This window comes from Schistocerca cancellata, chromosome 5 (genome assembly GCF_023864275.1).
Source record: "Schistocerca cancellata isolate TAMUIC-IGC-003103 chromosome 5, iqSchCanc2.1, whole genome shotgun sequence".
NCBI lineage: Eukaryota > Metazoa > Arthropoda > Insecta > Orthoptera > Acrididae > Schistocerca > Schistocerca cancellata.
Genome location: NC_064630.1, coordinates 306,898,306 through 306,921,181, shown reverse-complemented (window position 1 = coordinate 306,921,181; position 22,876 = coordinate 306,898,306). Strand labels below are relative to the sequence as shown.

Below are 22,876 nucleotides of genomic sequence, written 5' to 3'. Positions count from 1 at the left end.
ACTTGATCCCCCTCACCCACTTGTCTCTCCTATCCTCTCCCACCCCCATCCACTGCCGCACCTGTATTTCCACGTCCCACCTGCTCTCCATCTCTCCACTCTCCATACCTTCTCCCAAGGTGGCTTCCACCAACTCCCCTCCCTGATGATGCCCTCATCCCCTCCATCTACCCCTCCTATAAACTTTGATCCTCCCTGTGTTTCCTTAGGGCACCATCTCTCCCTTCTCTCCCTCCTCCCTCCCTCCTCCCCCCAGGCTTCCCCTACCCCCATACCTTCTTTCCTCCCCCTCCCATCTCCACTGCCACTGGCATCTACACTCTCCTCTCTCCCTCCTCCCCCACCTTTTCCCCTTTTTGGCAGGTCCCCGGACTCGCACACGTCAAGTGAACATTTGCGCGCCGGGGATCATCGTCATCGGTTCTGTGTGTGTGCCGTCGTGTTAGTGCTTCAGTGTTTTCACTGCCCCATGCTCCATCGTTCATGTGTGTTATCTCAGTCATCAGTGTTCATGTACAGTGATAACCTTTTTTTTTTTTTACTGCACCTGTGAACGGTTCCGTGTTTTTTACTCATGTGTCTACTGTTTTTTATCCGCCATTATGTTATGTTTCTCTGTGTCTTCATTGTTTCTATTTGTACTGACTGTGGCCGAAGAGCGGCGTAATATTGCTGCTGCCGACCCACCTTTTGTATAAGGTGTCAAAATAACAATAAAGAAAAAAAAAGCTCACCCTGTCAAAATGGCTCTGAGCCCTATGGGACTTAACATCTGAGGTCATCAATCCCCTAGAACTTAGAACTACTTAAACCTAATTAACCTAAGAACATCACACACATCCATGCCCGAGGCAGGATTCGAACCTGCGACCGTAGCAGTCGCGCGGTTCCCAACTGCAGCGCCTAGAACGGCTCGGCCACCGAGGCTGGCTCAGCCTGTCAGTCTAACTTTGCGTACGTCTCAGGACATATCGCCTCGCATTAGACGGCGTGTTGACTTTCGTGTTTTCTTTACAAGTGGACGTAGTTGTCTTGTTTGGTTTTCGTAACTCTGTTGTCCGTTCTTGTTGTGTCGTAAGGTCCTTCGTTGGCCGTGTCCGTCCTCTCCCATTGTGTTGTTGCTCGCAGGCCGCTCCGCGGGTCCCGCCGCGTTTCCGTCAGTACAACCCCGCGACTGTTCCGGTCGCCGTTACAATACATTCCTTTCCATCAAAACTCAGTAAACTTAAAAGTGCACCAATACAGGCACCCCCTCTTTGGTTTCACGAGCGCCACGCATCCCATCTAGTTTGTCTGTTCAACCTTCCAGCCAGTCCTAACTAAAGTTGATAATATTCTTTTCCCTGCCGGAGAAACAGTCAATCCCTGACTCGTAAACTTCACACATGGAGGAGAAGACGTTTAGCTCCCGACAGCCAATTTAGGCAGCGTGTTCTGAATGTTTTTGTTTAGGCTTTAAGTGAATAACACATTTATAAAAGAGATGATTATCTAGACAGGCCTAACATCACAGCATGTACAGTCAGAGGCCTTGGCTAAACCAAGCGAAGTGCTTTTGTGTCCCAACACAGACCATTTCGTAGCCACCACATATGTCGCGTTCCGTCCTAAAATTCTTCCGAAGGCCCGAAGCTTCCCAAAAATCTCTGCAGACAGAGGGATGACACAACCTAATGGCTCCGTCTACAGCGTCTGGCCCAAGGCGAACATGGAAAGTCACGGATTTTTATGGAGACCAGCTCTGTACAGAATAGGCGTTTACAACACTGTCGAAATGCCTTGGCCAGGCGACCTACTGTCTCTCCTGCACCCCTGTCCCTGCCGTCGCCAGAAACGTCTGACAGGTGGATCCAGGAAGGCTGTTTTTCGCCTCTTCGGCCGAAAGCATTGTCTTCACAATGGTGTGAGAAATGCTTGGGACCAGCATTCTGTCCCCAGTAAGTGCTTTGACATGTTCCTCTCCCTAACAGCCGCACGTGGCTTCCAACTCTCCAATATCCATTACAAGATTTATTGTTAAACAGCCAAACCGCCTGCTTGTACTCAACCCCAGAAAACACTATTCGAAGGAGACCTACCATAAAGATTCCACATTCATTAACTATGTCCTCCCATCAACACCTTCTCATGTTGATAACTTTCTGTTGCCTCACAGAAAACGATGTCTGTGGTGTAATAACAACATTAAAGAGCAGTATTGAATATGAAAAGGAGAGAGTGACTTGTCCTTTCTCATGCTTAGAGTTCATGTTTAAATTCCACACAAGGCTACTTTCCATACGAATAGCTTCAAAACAAGATTCCCACCCATTGAAATCTATATTCGATGTTAACTAATTTCTCTTCTTCAGAAACGTTTTTCTTTCCATTGCCAGTCTTGATTTGGGATCCTCTCTACTTCGGCCATCGTCAGTTACTTTGCTGGCCAAGTAGCAAAACTCATCTACCACTTTTAATGCCTCATTTCCTAAACTAATTCCCTCAGTATCGCCTAATTTAATTTGACTACATTCCATTATGCTTGTTTTTCTTTCGTTAATCTTCAACTTATAATCTCTTCCAACTCATTTGCTGTCACTGGCAAACGACATAGTTTTAATTTCTACTCCATGACCTTCAATTCTCTTCCCACATTTCTTATTGGTTTCCTCCACATTTTAAGCGATGTTCAGACTGAATAACATCGAGAATAGGCTACAACCCTCTCTCGCTCTCTCCTCAGCCGCTGCTTCTCTTTCACAGCCTTTTACTTTTATAACTGTAGTTCGATTTCTGTACAAGCGGTAAATAACCTTTCGCTCTCTGTATGTTATCCCTGTTACCTCCAAAATGTGAAAGGCAGCAGTGCAGTCGACTTTATCAAAATCTTTCTCTCAATCAAGCTTTTTTAAATACCTCTTAGACTTTATGTGAGAGGATGACAAATCCTGAACATACGTCCTCCAAAATTTTGGTGTTCACGGTTTTCTGAGAAAAAAACATTCTGTTGGGTCTTTACAGAAGGTCATCTGAAGTGCTGCAACTGAATGATGGCAGGATGGAGACATTAGGTAAATGTGGCAAGTCACTTGTGAGCAAATCACGTATAAAGTTCAATAAAACCTTTGGGGAACCAGTACATGACAAAAGAGCTGCTTCAACAGGGCTGTTTATGCTCTTGTTTTCAGACATTCGTACAAGCATATAGAATTGGGCAAGTGGAGACATGATCCATTTCATAATGTCCCATGAACCATATCCTCTCAGTAATTATAAAAGGTACTTAGATATGTGTGAATGTACAGAGTTCGGTACATCCGACTATGTTCATAACACCGTTCTCTAAATAGTGATACTGGCAGCAATAACTTCTACTGTGCTTTAAGACATCCTATTACTGGCTTACTGTTAATAGCAGCCAAATATCCTACAGCGAATTGTTAAGATTCAGGCCGAAAAGGAATACAAATAACTGGTACTGAAGATTTTCTGAGCACACGTTGCCTCTGTTTTATAGGTTGTTTCCACGACACTCGTCTGACTTTGCCAAGATTACATCTGCTACATGAATGAAGACATAAACTTCAAGTGAACTTGCGCATCGAAATTAAAAGTTTATTCTGGCGCCGGTTGTGAGTTGCCAGTTCACGTAGTTGCCGCTAAGAGTCTGTCTGTTACATTTAGCTCGCTCGTTTATTACTCAATGTGTGTCGAGTCGAGCAGTGATAACACAGCGACACGAGGTATTTTGCATTCTCTGCTTCACGTTTTACGTTTAGCACGGACTGACACATACATATAATAGCATTCCTTAACAATGATCTACCTTAATAATGCATCGGCCGTAAGGAATGTTGACGTCTCGAATTGCACCACGTAGTCTCCAAGGATCTGCTTGTATGCGATATTTCGTGTGTGTGTGTGTGTGTGTGTGTGTGTGTGTGTGGGTGTGTATGCAATGTTTCATGTGTGTGTGTGTGTGTGTGTGTGTGTTTGTGTGTGTGTGTGTGTGTATGTGTGTGTGTGTGTGTGTGTGCGCGCGCGTGCGTGGCGCCAACGCATGCAATAACTTCAGACATGCATGAAAAATTATGGAACGAGTTTTTCGGGCATCCGGTGGAGGGAAAATGGAACATTTCTGAAAAGTAATTGTAAAAAGTACCTCAAGGTTGTGTACGAATACATGTAAAAGATACATTCTTGTAAAAGTGAATCGTTCATTTAAAAATAAAGTCTTAGTACTATAAATTTTAGGTAAGTGTAAAATGATGGATAGGTCGAATGTATTGGATAACGTTGAAAATACTCTATAGACAAGCGAGAATAAGCTTTTTCCTGTTCTCTAGGTTACACGTAAACTCCATTTGACCAGATTCAATGTAAAATCATGTGCGAACTTGAATGAATTTGCCACCCACAAATCGCACAAAGACGTTTAATTACTAAAATATTAATGAATTTCACATTTAAGCCTAACATTTCGTTCCTGTCTGTGGAGGACATTTTCAAGGGGGATCGTAGGGTCTTTAAGTGTCCGATTCACACACTGGCTAGCTACTGACTGCAGGAAAATTCCGTTTACGTGTGCTCCCTTCACGCGCAGTGGCGTGACGTCATATGCTTCGAATACACGGGCGCAATTGGCCGTTGTCGGTTGCCGCCGTTCGCTGTCCATCACCGCATGATGGAAGACTCGTACACAACTTCTTCAGCACCACGATCCAGATGTCATTAAATTACACTTCCACTTCCTACCTAATGAAATTCCTGAGGTGTTTAACACTCTCTACGACCTCTCTGCACAGAATTTCATGGTATCTGCTTATGACTGCCAATACTTGTATCCTATCAAAATGTATATGATTGTCTCTTGCTGCAAAGCATGTTCTGCAGCAGCTGGTCTGTCGATCTCTCCGCTTCTAGAGTTGCCCTAGTGCTCTTCTAGCCGTTTTTTATTGTTCTTTTCTAGTACACCTCCGTACAACTACATGAAATCTTATAAATACCCGGTTCCAGTGGTTTGTGAACACCCCGTCTGAGGTGCTCTTGTATCTTCTGGGAGGGTTTGTACTTTACCGTGATGTTCCGTTTTATCACGATTTTTCCTGCGTGGTCAGCAGTGTCCTTAACAAAAGGCAGGAAAACTTTCAATTCACAGGCTTCAGTATGAATTCTGCGCACCGGTCTTGACGCTCATTTTACCTCAGTGGACGAATAACCATTCATGAGCGATGCACTGATGAGATGTTTTAATTCAGCGTCAAGCAGATTTGGCTCCCCAATGTTCCTTGCTCCATCCGCCAACGTTTTTATGATGCCTCGATTTTATTGTGGGTGGTGGTTCGAATCCTGGTTTAGGTAACGAACTGTGTGCTTGCCTAAGCTACCATCTTCTTTCTTGAAAACTAGCACATCAAGATAATTTAATCTGCCGCCTACCTCTCCTTCCTTGGTGAACAATCTTAGGATTACTCCCATCGAGATGTTTGCGTAAATAAGATACTTTCTCTTGGTCCTCCGCAGATGAGACGAAACGTTGGTTTTTAATGTTAAATCTCTCGACCACTACATAATTTCCCGGAATACTTTATTAATTGTGGCATTTCTGGCCGTGAAAGTATGCATTTTACAAAGTCATTTGAACAAGGCTTTGGACGTACTTCGTCACTGAAATTTGAAACACCATTTGGTGCATAAAACTTAATAAGCTGAAGTAAGCCTAGAGTTATGTGATAACGTTTTGCTAGAAAAGTACATTTGTCTGACTTCACAATTACAAGACAAGATAAAATTTATGACAAAAACTAATCATTAATATGTACATTCGACAGTCGAACCATTCTATGGGCTAAGAGCTAATTTAAGAGAAAAATAATCAATATTTCTTGAAACCTCGTGCACAGCATTCGGTCTTGGATGATTGTTATTATAACTTTACATTAGTATACCATTTTGAAACAGATAAGACAGGCCAATCAAAACGTATCCGCAACAAATGAATACCTCGAAAAACGGTTTTCCTTAAATAATTTTTAACATTTGTACCCGGCCATTTAGATAAGGATTTAGCTCCTTTTTTATGTAGCTGCACTGATGGCTTTACGAAGACGGCAAGCAACAAACGCCAAATTCACCTGAAGCGTGCTACACGTTTGGGTATGCAAATAATTAGTATTTCGTAGCAAACAAAAAAAGTATGTGGGACTTACGCCACCTTCATTCTGTATACAAGCAAATATTACGGAGCGCGTTTCTCATCAATAAACCGCACTTTAACGTTGGTTTGTTTTATGAGAATATCGTGTTAGTCATTGTGTAATAGGGTTCACGCCTCCACCAACAGATGTCGGAATTCGACAGTAGCAGGATCTGTTAGGTAGTCTCATTGAGCAATACTGCCAAATTCGCTGTCTTGCGTGGCTCTTTCTCATACCGACGGCTTTCAGTTCCTCGATCTCTAGTAGAGTTCAGTGTTCTTTCTCGAATAATTTCTTGTATATAGGACTTAACATAGTGCCTTAGATCGTAACGTTCGTTGCACCTCGATACAACAACGTAATCTTCGACAGAAACACGACTGTACTTAATGTATACCTTTTGCGAACTTAGAAACAATTTACATACTCTTGCACTTACTTGAGTTGTACGGGAACATTATTTTTATGACTCATTTCTTCTGTGTTCACACTCAGATCTTTGCTTATTGCTTACGTAGCCATGTTGTCCAATTTCTGGAAGAATATAGACGTATCAGTATTGAAAATATTTTCCTTCGCTATTTAAGTGCTCTCTCCCAGTTCCTCATTTTGATAGAAGGAATCTTTGATCTCTTTTATTTACCTAGAACTGTACCAATTATTTGTATTTGTATCAGTACTAATAAGTATATCCTGAGAGGCCTGAATGTCAACTGTCTTGGCCATCGTAGACAGTTCCGGTATCTCTTTCTCTATAGTAATTGCTGGTACGTAGCGCAATCTCTCCTGTCTGACTGAACTTCGTGTTCCTTCTGGGGCAAGAGATGTGTTATGTTGGCTGCCGGTTGTTCGGGCATTCAAGTGTTTAATTACCACATTTACCGTGAAACGTCCCCTCAGAACAATTTTAGAATTACTGTGCTGATAAACCTCTTACATTATTTGCTTTTCAAACAGCTGAGCAAAACTGAACGTTCTGAAACATTCACTAAAGTGAAACACAATATTTTTAGCGCAACGCACTCTGACTTTCAATAATCCCTACAAAAGAATGGCCCTGACTAACATTAACCTATACCTTTCACAAATCACTTACCTCACAAAAATCTTCATTACTCGAACTACTGCAATACAGCGAGCGCCACTACTGCCAGCTAAATAAAAAATTCAAACTACGGAATGCACTAACTACTGATAGGCATAGTTAGCAAATGAAAGATTTTAATAGAGAACAAACAATGTATTTACCTTAATAGTGTTCAAAAGTCATAATGTATATAGCAGTTCATAATATCCAGTATTACAAATTTCAAAACTCCGCCATCTCTCTCCTCACATCCACCACTGCTGGCGGCTCACCTCCAACTGCGCATCGCTACGCGCTGTTCACATCCAGCTACCACTGCCCAACACTACAATGGCAGACAACAATGCAAACTAGCCACAGACTGCACACAGCACAGCCAGTAATTTTCATACAGAGCGCTACGTAACGTTGCCAATAAGAAAACATAAACAGCCTACTTACATAGCCCCCATGCTCCCCAAAAAAAATTTTACAAATTGTTTTGGGCAGTGGCCAATAATGATTTGATAAAATTTTTTTATAATTACAGTAAGAAAGATATCAAATGCACACACTTATTAATACAATGTTGGTCAAAAGCTAAAATTTTCTCACAGTCCATAAAGACAGTCCTGATCATTCATCACAGTAAAACTGCCGTTTCTTTTCTCAAAGTCTGAGCAGTAAAAGACAATGGACAAGGAAGTAGTGGATTTCCATGCAGTCTTGAAGAAGTAGTGTTGTCCTTCCAACAGAAAGACAATGCTGACTCTTGACATGCAGACAGGTAATGGGCCACAACAGAGCAAACCCACAGCAGAGTCAGTCGAAGTTTTGAAGAACATTGGTAGGTAGGTCATCAAAGAGCAGACCCACTGTAGTCCTGGTAGAGATTACGGTATCAGTGGGCCACCAGACATGCAGACCCACTGCAATCCTCGTAGAAATAATGATATTGGTGGGCCATCAGAGATGCAGACCCACTATAGTCCTTGTACAGATGGCCAGCAGCCATCTGTTGTGACTGTGCGGGTGCCACAATCACCATCGAAGAGTCTTGTGGACAATATAGCAAGTCCATGAACCACCACTTGTGCACTAAAAAAAAATTTTTTTTGAAATGTCCTTAGAACCAGCAATGGTGTTATCCAGTCCCTTGCTGAATTATTACCACATGTGCAAACACTAACAGTCCCTACTTCTCACATATTGTCCATATATTATGACCAACAGAAACGTGTGCAGTGAAATGGAACTTACAATTTAATAATATGATGAACTGGTGGCAATTACAATTTTATAACATAAGAATACAATTACAAAGGTACAAAATACATCATTAAAGAACATAACAATACAGATAACATTTGTAGTACAGGCTTTACAACAGAATAGAAATAAACATATACATCAGTATTACAGGAATTATGACATAAGTAAATACATAAAAAATCAGAATAATTATTGAAACATCTACTTCACACATGAGCATTAAAACAAAACAGAATAAATAATGTCTAAACATCTTTACAAAGTAAATAACATATTATTATTGCAAATTATATTTGAGGATAACAGTATTCCTCATCATAGTTCATGTAGCTGAGTATTAGAAAAATTCTACAACATAAGTCGTATCAGATAAACATATAAGTACAGGAAGAACATAAATACACAAGGGTACACAAACATATAGCGGAATAATACAAGGAAAGGACAGGGTTTGTTTTGCTGCAGTATTTTGCAAACAAAACTTTCTTTACTTCTCAGAGATCTCCCTTCGTTCTTCATTATTTCCAAAAGTCCTATCTATACCTGCTTTCTGTACTTTTCTCGTATAACATCTCAGTGCATTTCTTCAAATTCATCGCAACTTATTCTCTTATAGGCTACCCCCTCTTAAGCTAACTTAAATCTACTGAGCTCAGATGCTAAACTAAGGGATGAGGCAATGCAGCAGCATAAAACAATTAATACAAACAGCAATGAAAAAAATGGAAATTGTCAAAGCAAGCTGCAATAAATCTAAATTACCAAGCAATGCAACATTACAACTAATATGAGCCAATGTGCAGCAACAAGAAAAATAACTCAGTAGTAAAACTAGCTTAACGGAGTAATACAAAGTGAATTTTAGTAGCACTATGCCTGGCACACAGCAGCAGCAAATGTAATAACTTATATCTAAACATGACAAAGCTCAAGCAAAAAAAATATTAGACTAAAGATGGCCATGTCTAATACCTATGTCACATCTTAATACTAGAGTGATGCATCACAATTAATTCTACAAAAGAAATTACCAAGTACTTGAAAAGAAAATTCTGTATGCAATTCCTGTGAAGGGAAATGTCTTTTTGTGCTCCTTCGTTTTTTGAAGTACATCATAAAGTTAGTCTTTACTGGGTCTGTAGGCATAAAATATTTATATCAGTTCATCTATAAAATTTTATTTTAACCATTGCTGCAGTGCAGCTTGAAACTAGATATTAAACAAATGAGCAAATATATATAGCCTATATAGAGCAATGCATGAAATGTCATTCACTGGGCAAATGTTGTCTCCAAAGGCAAAAGAATCTCTCAACTAGAAAGACAATAAATGTAAAATGTTTCTCATCATTTCATTACGCATTTCAGTAAATATCATAAATTAAGAGCTCCACAGTGTAATCATATGTTTTCAAGTTTGAGTGTGTCGTATTTGCGATGCTTTCTACAAAGGAATGTCAATAGCGAGGATAATGGCCTCCCTCTTTTTTCTATCTGTGCCTCTGAAAAGGCACACACTAATGGCTTTTTCTCCAGGCGTCTGGCACAGCTGGGTGCCCACGACGCATTACGTGCAGGTGGTCACTTAACTTTCTTAAGGAAATATTTTCGACAGCAGTTTCCGCTACAGTGACAGTCTCATATAAAAACATTTCACAGGTCAAGAATTTGCGTTACAAATCTGTAGAAACAAAATCCAATTGATATAACAGTGTCAAAAAATTTTCGCCGGCATTGTGATACATTCACCCATTTACAAACATTTCATAACTCTTAAAGTACGATTCTTGGTTTCCAACATCCTTTTTCACTTATCAGAGACCCTCACCACTACACATTATTCCTTACCTTATTACACATATACATATTCGTCGACACTTCTCCAATATTTCATCATAATAAATACGTAGCATAATCAAATTCCTCATATAGCATCAGCTTATTGATCATAAACATACCTCAACAGCATAATACACACCGTCGTCGTAAAAATATCATAACACCTCAGTCAAATCTCAAAAACGTCGTAGCTTTCTGCAATAATGTCAAAACCTAAAAAAAATTCTCTGCTCATTTCAATAGTGTCATCTACCTCAAACGTACTTTAAAATCATGCTGCCTTACCAAATACATCATTCAAAGCTCTCATTGTATCACAATGGTTCCGAAAAAAAACATGAACAGTTCACAAAGTACAGAAAAAATACAGTTCCATAAGTGTGAAGTTATTCAACTGTGTAATTGTGTAAACATGTGTCACTGATGTAGTAAAGAAAATGTTTGTTTCTCTGTTAAATGATCAGATAGCTGTGTAATTTGTGTGTTAGAGAAATATGGTACCAATGTGTAAAGTTGTATAAGCAAATAAAATATTAGCTAGGGCTCCTTGTGCTTGCCAAACACATGGTACACAAAGTAAGCGTGTACCCCCCTGAGGATTAATGTAATTATACCCTCAGGTGTTACAGATTACAGCAATGGAATGAAACGTATCACAGAAAACCTTTGTATCATTGTACTTCAAATATCTTTAAAAGTAAATGTTTTAAGTACAAAATTAATCACTCAAATACGTGTAATGTAACGCTAAACTGTGCTTCTTGTTGTAGGATAATCTCTGTGGAAGTGTCGTAGGTATTGTCCTCCGAAAGCTAAGTTCTGCAGAAGTCAATGTACTTACCTCATGATAAACAAAAGTGAAATGCTTTGCTTATAGATATCGCGGTTATTATGTACAGTACCATGATCAAGAAAGTACTACACTGTAACGTATTGTTGTGCTACAAAGCAAAAAAAAAAAGGCTGTCTTATTGTAGCTATACCACAAAGTTACTATTAAACATGTTTTACTTTCCAGAAGAATTCAGAAAAACTGTGCAGATATAAAACAGAAACACCGCAAAAGCAACATTGTAAATTGTCACTCATTAGTAGCGTCGTGATATAATCGTGTAGCTGTCAAATAAACTAACCACTGTGTCATCTGGTATCTCACAGAAAGTACTTTAAATCCAGAATGTATTTTCAAGTAAACCAAAATGTTGCGTTAAAATATCATTAGCAGTACTGGTAAATGTTCTAAGTATGTGAGCCTTATAGTCGTTACGTAATCGTGTAACTAACAAGCAAAAATTTACAAATAACAACATTGTGTCGTCTGTTCACTATAACAATGCATTCATAATTTCTGTTGAAATAAGCTCTCTTTGTTCTTGACTGGATATTTATCTTTAAACATTGTTGCATATTAACAGATTCTAAGTCTGACAAAGCATACTAGCAATGTAAAGTGAAAAGTTATATGGCAAAGTCAAAATAAAAAAGCAGATTATCTCTCAATAAACGGTTGTTCATGTGAAATGTGGTGTAACCCTTTGCTCTTCCTAGTACACAGAGTTTCAACTTTAACGGAATTATCATGTGGTATACGTCGGTAAGGGATACTGGAATTTTTCTCAAGGTTAGCGTCTATGTTGTTTTTCCCTGAGCCAGCGAGCGCACTTGCCTGCCTGCGGTGCGAGTCATTGTCTGTTTCTTTGTTGGCGCACATCGTTACTGGGATTAGGAGACCTAACTTCTACAAATTCACCTTGCCCAGAGGGCCCAGCCCTGTTTAAATCCCGCCAGTTCTGATGAAATTCAGGTCTGTCATTATGTCGGTAGTTGACATAGTTCCTTGTTTGTCGGTCATGTGGTGGAGAATTTCTCCCAGAATTGTAACTGCATGGTGGATTGTTGCGTCTGAAGTTATTCTGTCTCCCGTGATAATAATAGTTCTGGTTGCCAAATTGTCTGTTTCTATGATTGTCTCTGTCATATTCATTACTACGGAAATGTGATCTTTCTCTGTAACTATTACTCTGCCAGTGGTTGTCATATGGGTGGTGTCTGTTTTGTTCACGATTTGCGTTGTAAGAATAGCCTTGTCGTGTCCAGTTATTATTTCTGTCATCGCGGAATTGTGACAGATGTGATCTGTAATTGTTGTGCTCCTGTTTTCGCGTTCCGCGATTGTCAGTGTCAATTTCCAGTTCTTGTAACAGTCCCTGAAAAGCTTCAATGTCGTCTTTGCAACGTCCTGCCAAAATAATATGTTGTAAATGTTCAGGCAGTTTGATTAAGCAAATGCGGATGAGTTCTGAGGGGCTGTATGGGTTTGAAAGATACTGATTCTTATGCAACATGTCTTCAAAATATTTCATAAGACTGGAAAATTCAGATTGTTCGAAACGTTTCATCATTATGATGCTATGTTTTACTCGATCTTGTGTAGCTTGAGACCAATACGCTGAGAGGAAGGCATGATAAAATTCTCCTTCATTGTGACAATCGTGAATGACCGACCGCATTCTTACAGCTGGTTCATTCTCCAAGTAGCCACACATAAATTCTAACCTGTGCTCCAATGACCAGTTGGGAGGAAAACAATGAGAAAATTGATGAAGCCATGCTTGTGGATGAATGTCGTTGTCAGAATTCTTAAATGTTTTGAATTTACGTGTAGTAATGAACAGCTTATAGTCGAAATCATCGTCTCGGCGAGTCGTACATCGCTCATTGTTACTTCGTTTCGGCGGTTCCATCTCAAAATCCAATGCGCCTTGCCAATTTCTTTCATAATTTCCGAAGTGTCCTGTGTTATTATTTTGTGGTTGTTCCGTATTTCTATGTCCCTCTTCCCGTACTGGAGCGCTAGTGTTCTCTGAAACATGTAAATCTTGTATTACCTGCGTCAACTGATCTTGTACTTCCCGGATTTCTCTTTTGTACTGTGTATTGATTTGATTTTGATTTTGTTTGAATTTTCTAATTTGTTCATACTCTTCTGTGTCAGTGAAGGCTACGGGTCTTGTGTCATTCAGATCATCATCTACCTTTGTAGATAAGTTAGTGACCTGATCCGAAAGTTCGGCTACTTTCTCCGATAGTGAACACATTTCCTCAGTTTGTTTTTCTGAACCAAGTTTCAGAGTGTCCATTTGTGTTGAAATCGAATCTACTGTGTCCTTTAAGTTTTCCTGAGTTATTGCAAGTTGCATAACCGAATCGGTAGATGGCACTGAGTCAATTTTAGCCCACAAGGTCTCATGATTTTCATGAACAATGGTTTGCAGTTCTTTTATGGCTGCTTCGTGATTCTGTAATGCATTTTCATGCCGCGAAAAAATAGGTTGAAAATGCTAACAAATTTGTGTTTTTATGTCATTACAGACTTTTTGACATTTCAATTCAATGTTATGTAACTCTGTAGTTAAATCTTCACGTGTTTGTTCAAGTGTGGTGTCTAACTTCCGAAGATTTTGTTCCATTGTGTCTAACTGTTGCTGTGTTTGTCTCTGGTTTTGTTCCATTGTGTCTAACTTTTGAAGACTACAAAGGCAGACAACAATGCAAACTAGCCACAGACTGCACACAGCACAGCCAGTGATTTTCATACAGAGCGCTACGTAACGTTGCCAATAAGAAAACACAAACTGCCTACTTACAACCGCAATGCGCACAAACTGCACAAACTTCCATGCAAGGCTTTACATAGTGCCCTAGACCGCAGCACTTATTGCACCTTGACATAACAACGTAGTTTTTGACAGACACGCATCTTTACTCAATATATACCTTTTGTACCCTTAGAAATTTTTCGTTCTCCTGTACTTACTTCAAAGATAAGATGAATAAGGTTAACGTAATTCTTCCCTCTGCAACCCGTTTTCGAGCTATGTCGAATCTCAGATAATAATTCGTGTTTCATTATGTTACCATCTGTTATTTTCTTCATAGAGCGAATCCACACCGCCTTTGGCTGCTTGCCAATCGGATATCATACAATACGACCAGTGGTCTCTTCTTTCTGGGTAACTCACCAGCTCTATTAGTAAACTTTTGTCGGTATTCTTCAGGTTCAGTCACTGTTATCAACGCATTACTGAGCATTCGAATGTTTTAATCTTATGGCGGTCTTTTCTTGTTGTTCTACGTTGTTTTTGTTCTTGGATCGAAAGAAAAGTGTGCTTTGCTGTCTAACTTTCTCGATCTTGACACTTGAGCTATTCTTTGACTGCAGTATAATCCTTTCCGGTAGTTGCTATTCGCCATACCAGCTTTCACTTGAAATTCTTAAGTGACGCCCAATGAAACCCTTTTTCTTTAATTTTTAATTGACTCCTCAACGAAGGCCAAGAAGTTTTCATAGTAGGATCCTGCACACAGTTAGTTTTTTCTTCCAGGAGGCATCTTCACACCTTTAGTGTTTTACCCAGTGTCACCACCTTGGTGCCAGCTACGTGTGGCTGCTTAAGCTCTCGGCACTCTGACAGTGCTCTCGAAAGTCAACGGTGAACGTGCCGAGTTCAACGCGCTGCTAAACGCCAAGAACCCATGCCACTTGTGCGTACGGCGCGTATGGCTCATCGTGGTGTATGCGAACGCACCGCACATCAGTGAAATTGTCGGCTGTGTATGGCTCGCAAATTACACTGTTTACTTAATGGACGGGCGTAAAATTCCTGCGTTATCTTTATTAAAATCAAAATTTCTTCCCTTGTCCGTGTGCTGGTTGTGTTGTTTTATCTGTAGTGTACATGGAAGGGGTTTCTTTCAATAGAATGATGATTAGGGACCCTAGATGGTCAGCCAAATGTAGGGAGAGGGGGGGGGGATTTAACAAGAATGCTTTTACTTGTTCGCTTTGCTACTTTGCTTACCGGATCGGGTCGTTGGCTCTGGCTGAAGGCCTGTTATGAGACCCAAACTGTTAATTAAAACTGCCCCTTCACTAATTTTGATTAATATTTAATAACTAAATAGTGTTCAGGGGACTGATCACTACTAAACAAACAAGGATAGCATTGAACACATTTATTGAACAACAATCTTCCTAACATCAAACTGAATAATGAAATACATTTATAAGTGCTAAAATTAAGCTAGTAATGGCAATGGCCCTTAAATTCCAAAACTAACTGTTAAGGCCGGATAACGCATCTGTACTTGTTATTTTCTACTCTCTCCCCTTGTCAGAAGCCACAAAATAAGTCAGACAAACCTACTGTAATTAACAAATTCTCAATAAGAGCGTGGCTGGAAAACTTAGCTCTGGTCATCACAGGCGTGCGTAATATCAGGTTAAATGCCGAAATTGAGCATCACGTTACCAAATGCAGCATCGTGGACAGGTCAGCGAGCTGCCGATGGCGTCTGCGTCGTCGAGGAGCCTCAATTGCAACAAAAATTAATTTATTTTTGCGAACAGGCTTCCTGTTCGTGAACTCCTATTGAAAAGCTAATTCTGCTTTCTTTCCAATCGTCTCGCACTCGTTAAGACGGGACTCACCAGCCGAAAGGCGGGATCCAGTAACGTCTCTAATAAAGTGTGGCTCAAGGAAGTTGCTCTGCTCCTGTCTGCTTCCTGTGAGACAGTATTCCCAATCGTAATCAGTGGAATCAGCCTGTCTCTAGCAGTAAAACATGACAGTACCCCTAACTGAATACTAGGTTCAGTTGCAGCTGGCAGACTTATTCAAAGTTCTGCTCAGCACACTGAAAGGAATTTACTCTCCTACAGCAGAGCCGAAAGCACGACGTCCGCTCGCTACAGGAGCTAAGACGCTTCTCCTCGATAACAGCTCCAAAAGCTTCCCTCTGCAAAAATCAGCACCCCCATGCTATTTTTCGAGCTGGCCAATCCCGTGGCTCTAGACCAGCACAATTCGCTCCCACTATTATTTCCTGGCTCCATCCAGCCAATTAAAACATTCTGCGCCTTACTGTGCCTAGAATGTTCTGGACAAACTGAAACTCCGTTTAAAATTGAACCCACCAATCGTGTCTCTCTGTTCGCCCTTGCGCCGGAAAAGGTCATTGCACTAGCTTAACCGCGTTTCTTAGAAAGCCCCAGAAAACGTTAAGATTCGTGGGAATGGTCCCTTAGGCGCCAGCTCATCTCGACATAGTGGCGTCGTCGTAACGCCCAGCGCCAACGAGGCGCCGTCCCTCTAAGGCCTGCCTCTGTTGTCCGCGCAATGGGTGCCTACCTGCTCCGGCGGCGCGTCTCCCCCAGTGGGACGCTTTCGCATGGCGACTCGTAATGGTCGGTTTAAACTTCCGCACCCCTCTGCCCTACCTTTGAGCAGTGCCGCTCGTCCGCTCCAGCCAAACTCCATGAAAATATCACCTGCACCCAGACTTCATGCAACATGCGAGTTTCTTAAAGTTAATACGCGTCTTATGCCGTCTGATACTCCCTATATTAATTTCAATGGGCTGATTGCCTGATAAATAACATAATAACCGATATCAAACTCGTCTTTGCAAGAATTATTATATTACAGTAAGGTGCAAAGTACTGCTACCTTACAAAACCCCATCGTCCTCCATTAATTTTGTACAAGTGAGCTGACTCATTTGGAGTTACCTCACGCCGAACAAAATCATATCTGTACATATTATGAGCTCGCTATATTACGTTTGTGAGAAGGAAATTTAAGTGCCAGTGCCTCCTGCACATTCACTCTCCAATCATACTTGTATAAATACATTTATGAAGATATTATTAATCTTATCATGGAACACGGACACTGGCTCTATAGTCGTCTCGATAATGTTGGGTCGTAGTCCAGAGTTACGACAAATGCAAACAATTTTTGGTCTCTTGTCCCCCAAAATACTCAAAATCAATGAAATATGTTATGGACACGAACGCATTTACATTTGCATTTAACTCATCGTCTTATGCTGGTACATAGTCCTGAAGGTTCGAAAAAAAACTAATAGCAAGTCAAAACTGATTCGTGTCGCACAAAGTACTGAAAGGCAAGTAAATTACTAATGGACCAGAATATATCTACATTTACATTCCCTTCCTCTTTGCTGGAACGCAGTCCAGAGGTATAGCAAAACTCAGCAAAACTTACTCTTGTCCATGATCAAATGAATTTTAATTATTTATTTTCAAAATTAATACATCCTATCCTATTCATGATTTTGACATAAGGTCCATTCATCCCATTCATCCTTCCCTACTTTACAACTACACATTGAAATGTCCACTGTTATCGCCAGGTAATCCCCCTTTAATTTACGCTCAGCAGATTGCCCAAAAGTTGTACAAAATAATTTTAACATATGCTTCCAACTGAAGCTCACTTGATTCAGTCAAAATCGTGTTCCTGTTGCTCGATGTTTCGTGTTTGTGGTGACAATGTGACATTCTAGCTTTACAAAATTTCAGTACGGTCTGCTCAGGTTCAGTGCCTGTGAAAGTGTTAACATTTTGTCAAATAGCACAGAAATAATTATTGAATTAGTGTGGCAACTGCTGGCAAGAATAATATCACATCTATGTGGATTCTTTCAACGCTATGTACCACACAAAGAATTTCATAAAAACATATTCAAACAGTGACCAAAACCACATAGTACAAAATCACATAAAACAATTGACATATATCAAAGAGGTGACACATAAAACAACATAGTACACACAAAAAATTTAAACACACATGAATCAAATCAATACAAGACAAAACAAACAAATACACAGAAACTCCACAACATATACATTAATAAAATCGACAAGAAAATTATGAGTGATGACCAAAATGAATCTGGCTTATTCATTAATGTTAATCATGATGCAGACATATTTTCATAACTACGAAAAGGCCCACTACAGTGAATCTATACAAAAGCAAACACATAAATGAGGTCAGTGAGTACACAGTTCCTAGCTGTCTTTTAAATTTTGTGGCTATTGACTTAGGGCATATCATTACACTTTTGTCACTTCGTTTGCAGGCACAAACACAGCAAATTTAATTCACAAGCACTGGCACCATTCGAAAGCATTTAGCACACGCTAACAAATTTGGGTGGCAGCTCTGAATTCTGTGAAGACCAGCTGCTCTCAACTCGATCGTACCACTGCGCCCACGGCCGTGGCGCACTGTCCCGTCCAGCACCAACCTCGTCGTCACCTGGACATGGGGAATTGCTCCCTGTGTCTCCATTGGTAGCCTAGTGCACACCAGGTTCGTCATTTGTGGTCGTGGGCATTGAAATATTGATGGTTAGATTTCGGTGGGGCTTCGGAACCTAATCATTCTTCTCCGCTGGTTAACGATTCTGTGTATCTGTGTCTAGTTGTCAATCTTCGTGTATGAACATCTAAGTAGTGTACCTAAATACAGGCTCTTCGTGTTTCTTCGGTTCTTGCAATCTCATGTTTTAGGATAAGGTAAAGGTAAGGTTTTAGGTTCCTCAGCAGAACGTCCACTTGTAGGCATTCCCACCTTCTGTCCTCCACATTTCAAGAGCATTCAGGAACACGAACCAAACGCCTGGACTCACGCTTCTCTGCATGACAGTCCTCCTCTCCACATTGCATCATCTGCCCGGCGAAGGTGGATCTCAGAGCCCAGACCGCTTCCCTGCGTTCTGGGGAGGGTCGTAACCCCCACCTTCCTTCCAGCTAGGCCATTGTGTCTGCTGGAGAGCCGCCCCACGCTGTGTTGACTTACGCCGCCGTCTGCCAACCGCTCATTCATCTCGCCTTGGTCACACGCCGCTCTGCGCTGTGCCTTCGTGGTTCTCATCTGCTGTCCCGCTCATCATCAGCTGGCCAGTCACCGCCACAATGTGTAACTGCACTCACTAAGGATACAATATTTTGTACATGATTAGTTATTGCCTAAGCCACTTCCTCTTACGTCATCACGTACAATACATTACAGTTCTTTTACAGAAAGACATTTCTAAACAAATGTTCAAAACAAAATTATAGAAACAAGCATGATGGTCTTTTCCTGTGAATAAACTAAAGGTTTATTAATTTAGTCATCCCATCACCACATGGTCTCTAACTACTAATTTCTCTATTTCTACTTTCTACAGTTGATTTCAACATGCTACTACTACATACTGTGACCTTTTATAGTAAACTCCTTTCCCTGGAGTCGCTCAGCTGCTGCTATTATCTGTGAACACTTAAAAACATTTGTTGCACATTATTGTAAGTTACTGTAACTCCGAATTTCTCCGATACCCCTTTGATGTTGTGCTTGTTTGACTGGTTATGGCATTGGTCTTCCGCTCCTTGTCTGCTTCTGCCTGTAACGGTAGGCTCAATTCAACGTCATGCTTATCTGTTGAACAAAATAAGAGTTAGTTTTGCACGTTACAGCAAATAAAAATCTGTGATATTGGTCAAGGTTCTTGGCTGTTCAGAGCATCTATCTCTTGTGGTGAACTTCATTATCTTTATTTAAACTGAATGGCGTGTTGTTTTAGCGTCTCTGCTTAACTCAAATAGTTAAGTCCAGACTCGGCTAGCGTCGCTAACACGTCTCTACAACACTCCTACGGCGCAAATCATCAATAAGGTGTGTCGATCACGCTATTGCGTGCGGCCAGCCACCTGGTTTACGTCTTTCTATGAGGGCTCAAAACTCGCCTTTTCACACAACGCCCTCATCACACCCATTACGAATTATCCATGTTTGGTGCGTCCTAATTGCGATTGACTGACCACCGGATAATCGTTTTGGTCACCATGTTCACACTAGCAACACAATTGACAAAACAGGTGCGTGTCGAACACTACTGCGTCGGACAGACCACCTCATAATTATCACCCGAAACACCCACTATCGCCATACGGTAATTACCGCAACAGGTGGGTCCTGAACACTACCGCGTCGGACATCACACCCTGCACTCGTCTCAAGAAACGCAACACGTTCGGTGGGACACAATGTCCACTTACCACATCACAACATGCTCAACACACCCCAAATCCATGAACCATAGTTCCAGATTTTGTCTTGAAAGTTCTCCTGTCCAATAGCCTTGCTATAAAATTTTGTATAGGAAGTTATTTACATAACCCCTTCTATAATTAATCTATACTTCTAAATATTGTTTGTGTAATAGCTGAAGCAAATTTTCTATACTAAGCGACCCAGTGGTCCCCATACAACAAAATTTAACATGAAACACATAATATAGACACAACCCATACCAAAATAAGACAAACACGAAAAATAGCAAAATAAATACACACAACGTAAGACAAATAATCACAAAACACAAATAAAACACTGCCTATACTAATACAAATACCAACAAATCACAAAAATCTAATCTAATTATACACTATTTACATACATTCTCCGCACTTGTGGTCACCCAAACATACCCTACAAATGCTTTTATGTGACTCATGTGGTGTAAGCCCAGTGATTTGCCGGTTTTCAGTGATTCCAGCTCGTAGGCATTGTCGTGAGCCTTCCTTCTAATCTTTACAGGACCATTATACAGTGCAAAAAATTTGTAGCAGAGTTTCTTCTGTTTATTGGACAGATGGTTTGATTTCACCAGAACTCTTTGTCCAACAACAAAATCTCGCATTTGTACCCACCTGTCTGCCCGTGCCTTCCGTTTCTCTCCTGCACGTTTTATCCTCTGTATAGCTTCGGCTATCAGTGCCCTGTGCTGTGTGCGTGTCCTGGGTGGGAAGTCAATGATTTCCCTAATCCTGTCAGGAGGCCAATTGTTCTTTAAAACCGTCATTGGCGGTAACGATGTGGTATTATGAGGGAGCTCGTTAATGATATCCTGGAAGTCCTTCAAAAGTACGTCCCACGTTCCGTGGCGCTTCCTGGAGTACATCTACATAAGTTCCCTAGATCCTTCATTGTTCTAACTGCTGGGTTTGAACTGGGATGCCAACGAAAGATGAAGATTTGTTTGATTTTTTGTCTTGTCAGCGTCCGTATCCACGTCTTGGATCGGTATTGTGGACCATTATCTGACAAGACGCAGTCAACCTGTCCAACCTCTGCAAGAAAATCCTTACAGAACGCCCAGCTAACAGTTACGCCCGTTACGTTTAAAGGCCGTCAATGTGACGTACTTCGATGTCAACTCCAGGGTTACAAGGATGAACCTGTACCCTCGTGGTGTCGTCGGCAAGGGGCACATCAGGTCAGTTGCCGAAAATTTGTCTCAATTTCTCCGGGATAATCGGGTACAGAGGTGCTTGCAGGCTAACAGTGGATGACTTCGCCTTCTGGCACTGCTTCCATTGTGCTAACACCTTCCGTATCTGCTGCTCCATGTTCTTAAAATAGCACACTCCCCTGAGCTAGCCGGCCGGTGTGGCCAAGCGGTTAAAGTCGCTACAGTCTGGAACCGCGTGGCCGCTACGGTTGCAGGTTCGAATCCTGCCTCGGGCATGGATGTGTGTGATGTCCTTAGGTTAGTTAGGTTTAAGCAGTTCTAAGTTCTAGGGGACTGATGACCTTAGAAGTTATGTCCCATAGTGCTCAGAGCCATTTGAACCATTTGAATCCCCTGAGCTTCAGAAAACGTTTTCTCGGCCCGAAATGTGCGTAGCTTAGGTGTATGTACCAGATAAGCTTGTTGACAACCTCATCAGGTATACACACAGTCCACAATGAAGCATTTAGATCTGCCCTATGAAAAAGTATTCCTTTTCTCAGAAGGTAATGTGCTCTCAGCGCTGTTTCCCGCCGATCTCTTACCCTTTCTTTCAGCTGTAGCAAGTGGGGATCTTTGTCCTGCTCTGCCCTGATGCTACCCAGTGTAGTCGTGATAAAGTTTTCAAACGCTTCTTTGCGCAGATAGAACAGATAATAATGCTCCTCCTCGAGATTTGTTATCACATTACTCTCTACTCCTATCGGCGCCCGGGATAGTGCATCCGCAATCTTGTTGCTCGGACCAGGCACATGATCTATGGTGAAATTATACTCCTGGAGCAGTGTCACCCATCTTGCCAGACTTCCGTACTTCAATTTTGCACTGCTTTGTGGTCGGTGAAGACCCGTGTCTTTTGCCCGAACAGGAAGTACCGGTACTTCTCAAATCCCCAAACTACTGCTAGGGCCTCTAATTCCGTGACCGAATAATTCCTTTCGCTTTTGGTCAGGACCCGACTCCCGAAGGCAATCGTCTTGTGTACACGTTCATCATTTTGTTCGTAGTCCTGAAATATCACTACTCCCAACCCAGTTCTTGCACTGTCGGTTGCCATGCAGAAATCTTGGGATAGGTCTGGGTGAGACAAGATTGGAGCCCTCACTAGTGCAGATTTCAGTGCATGAAATTCGCTGTCAGACCTGCTGTCCCACATCCACGGTGTCTTTTTGCCAGTCAACTCGCAAAGTCGTGGCGTCGCGAGCGCCTCTAGATATATAAATCTTTTATAAAAGTTTACAACCCCCAGAAACTTTCTTAGTTGTTTTCGTGTGGTTGGCGTCGCGTATTCACGTATCGCCTCCAATCGTTCTGGGTTCGGCGCTATACCATCCGCAGAGATCACGTGCCCCAGGAAGTCGACCTCACT

General features: G+C 41.3%; 1 protein-coding gene across 1 annotated transcript in view; it reads left to right on the top strand.

Annotated features, from left to right (window-relative positions):
* LOC126188506 (atrial natriuretic peptide receptor 1-like) overlaps positions 1–22,876 on the top strand; it is an 832,550-nt gene that overhangs the window by 432,684 nt on the left and 376,990 nt on the right. The gene's annotated exons all lie outside the window — the stretch shown is intronic.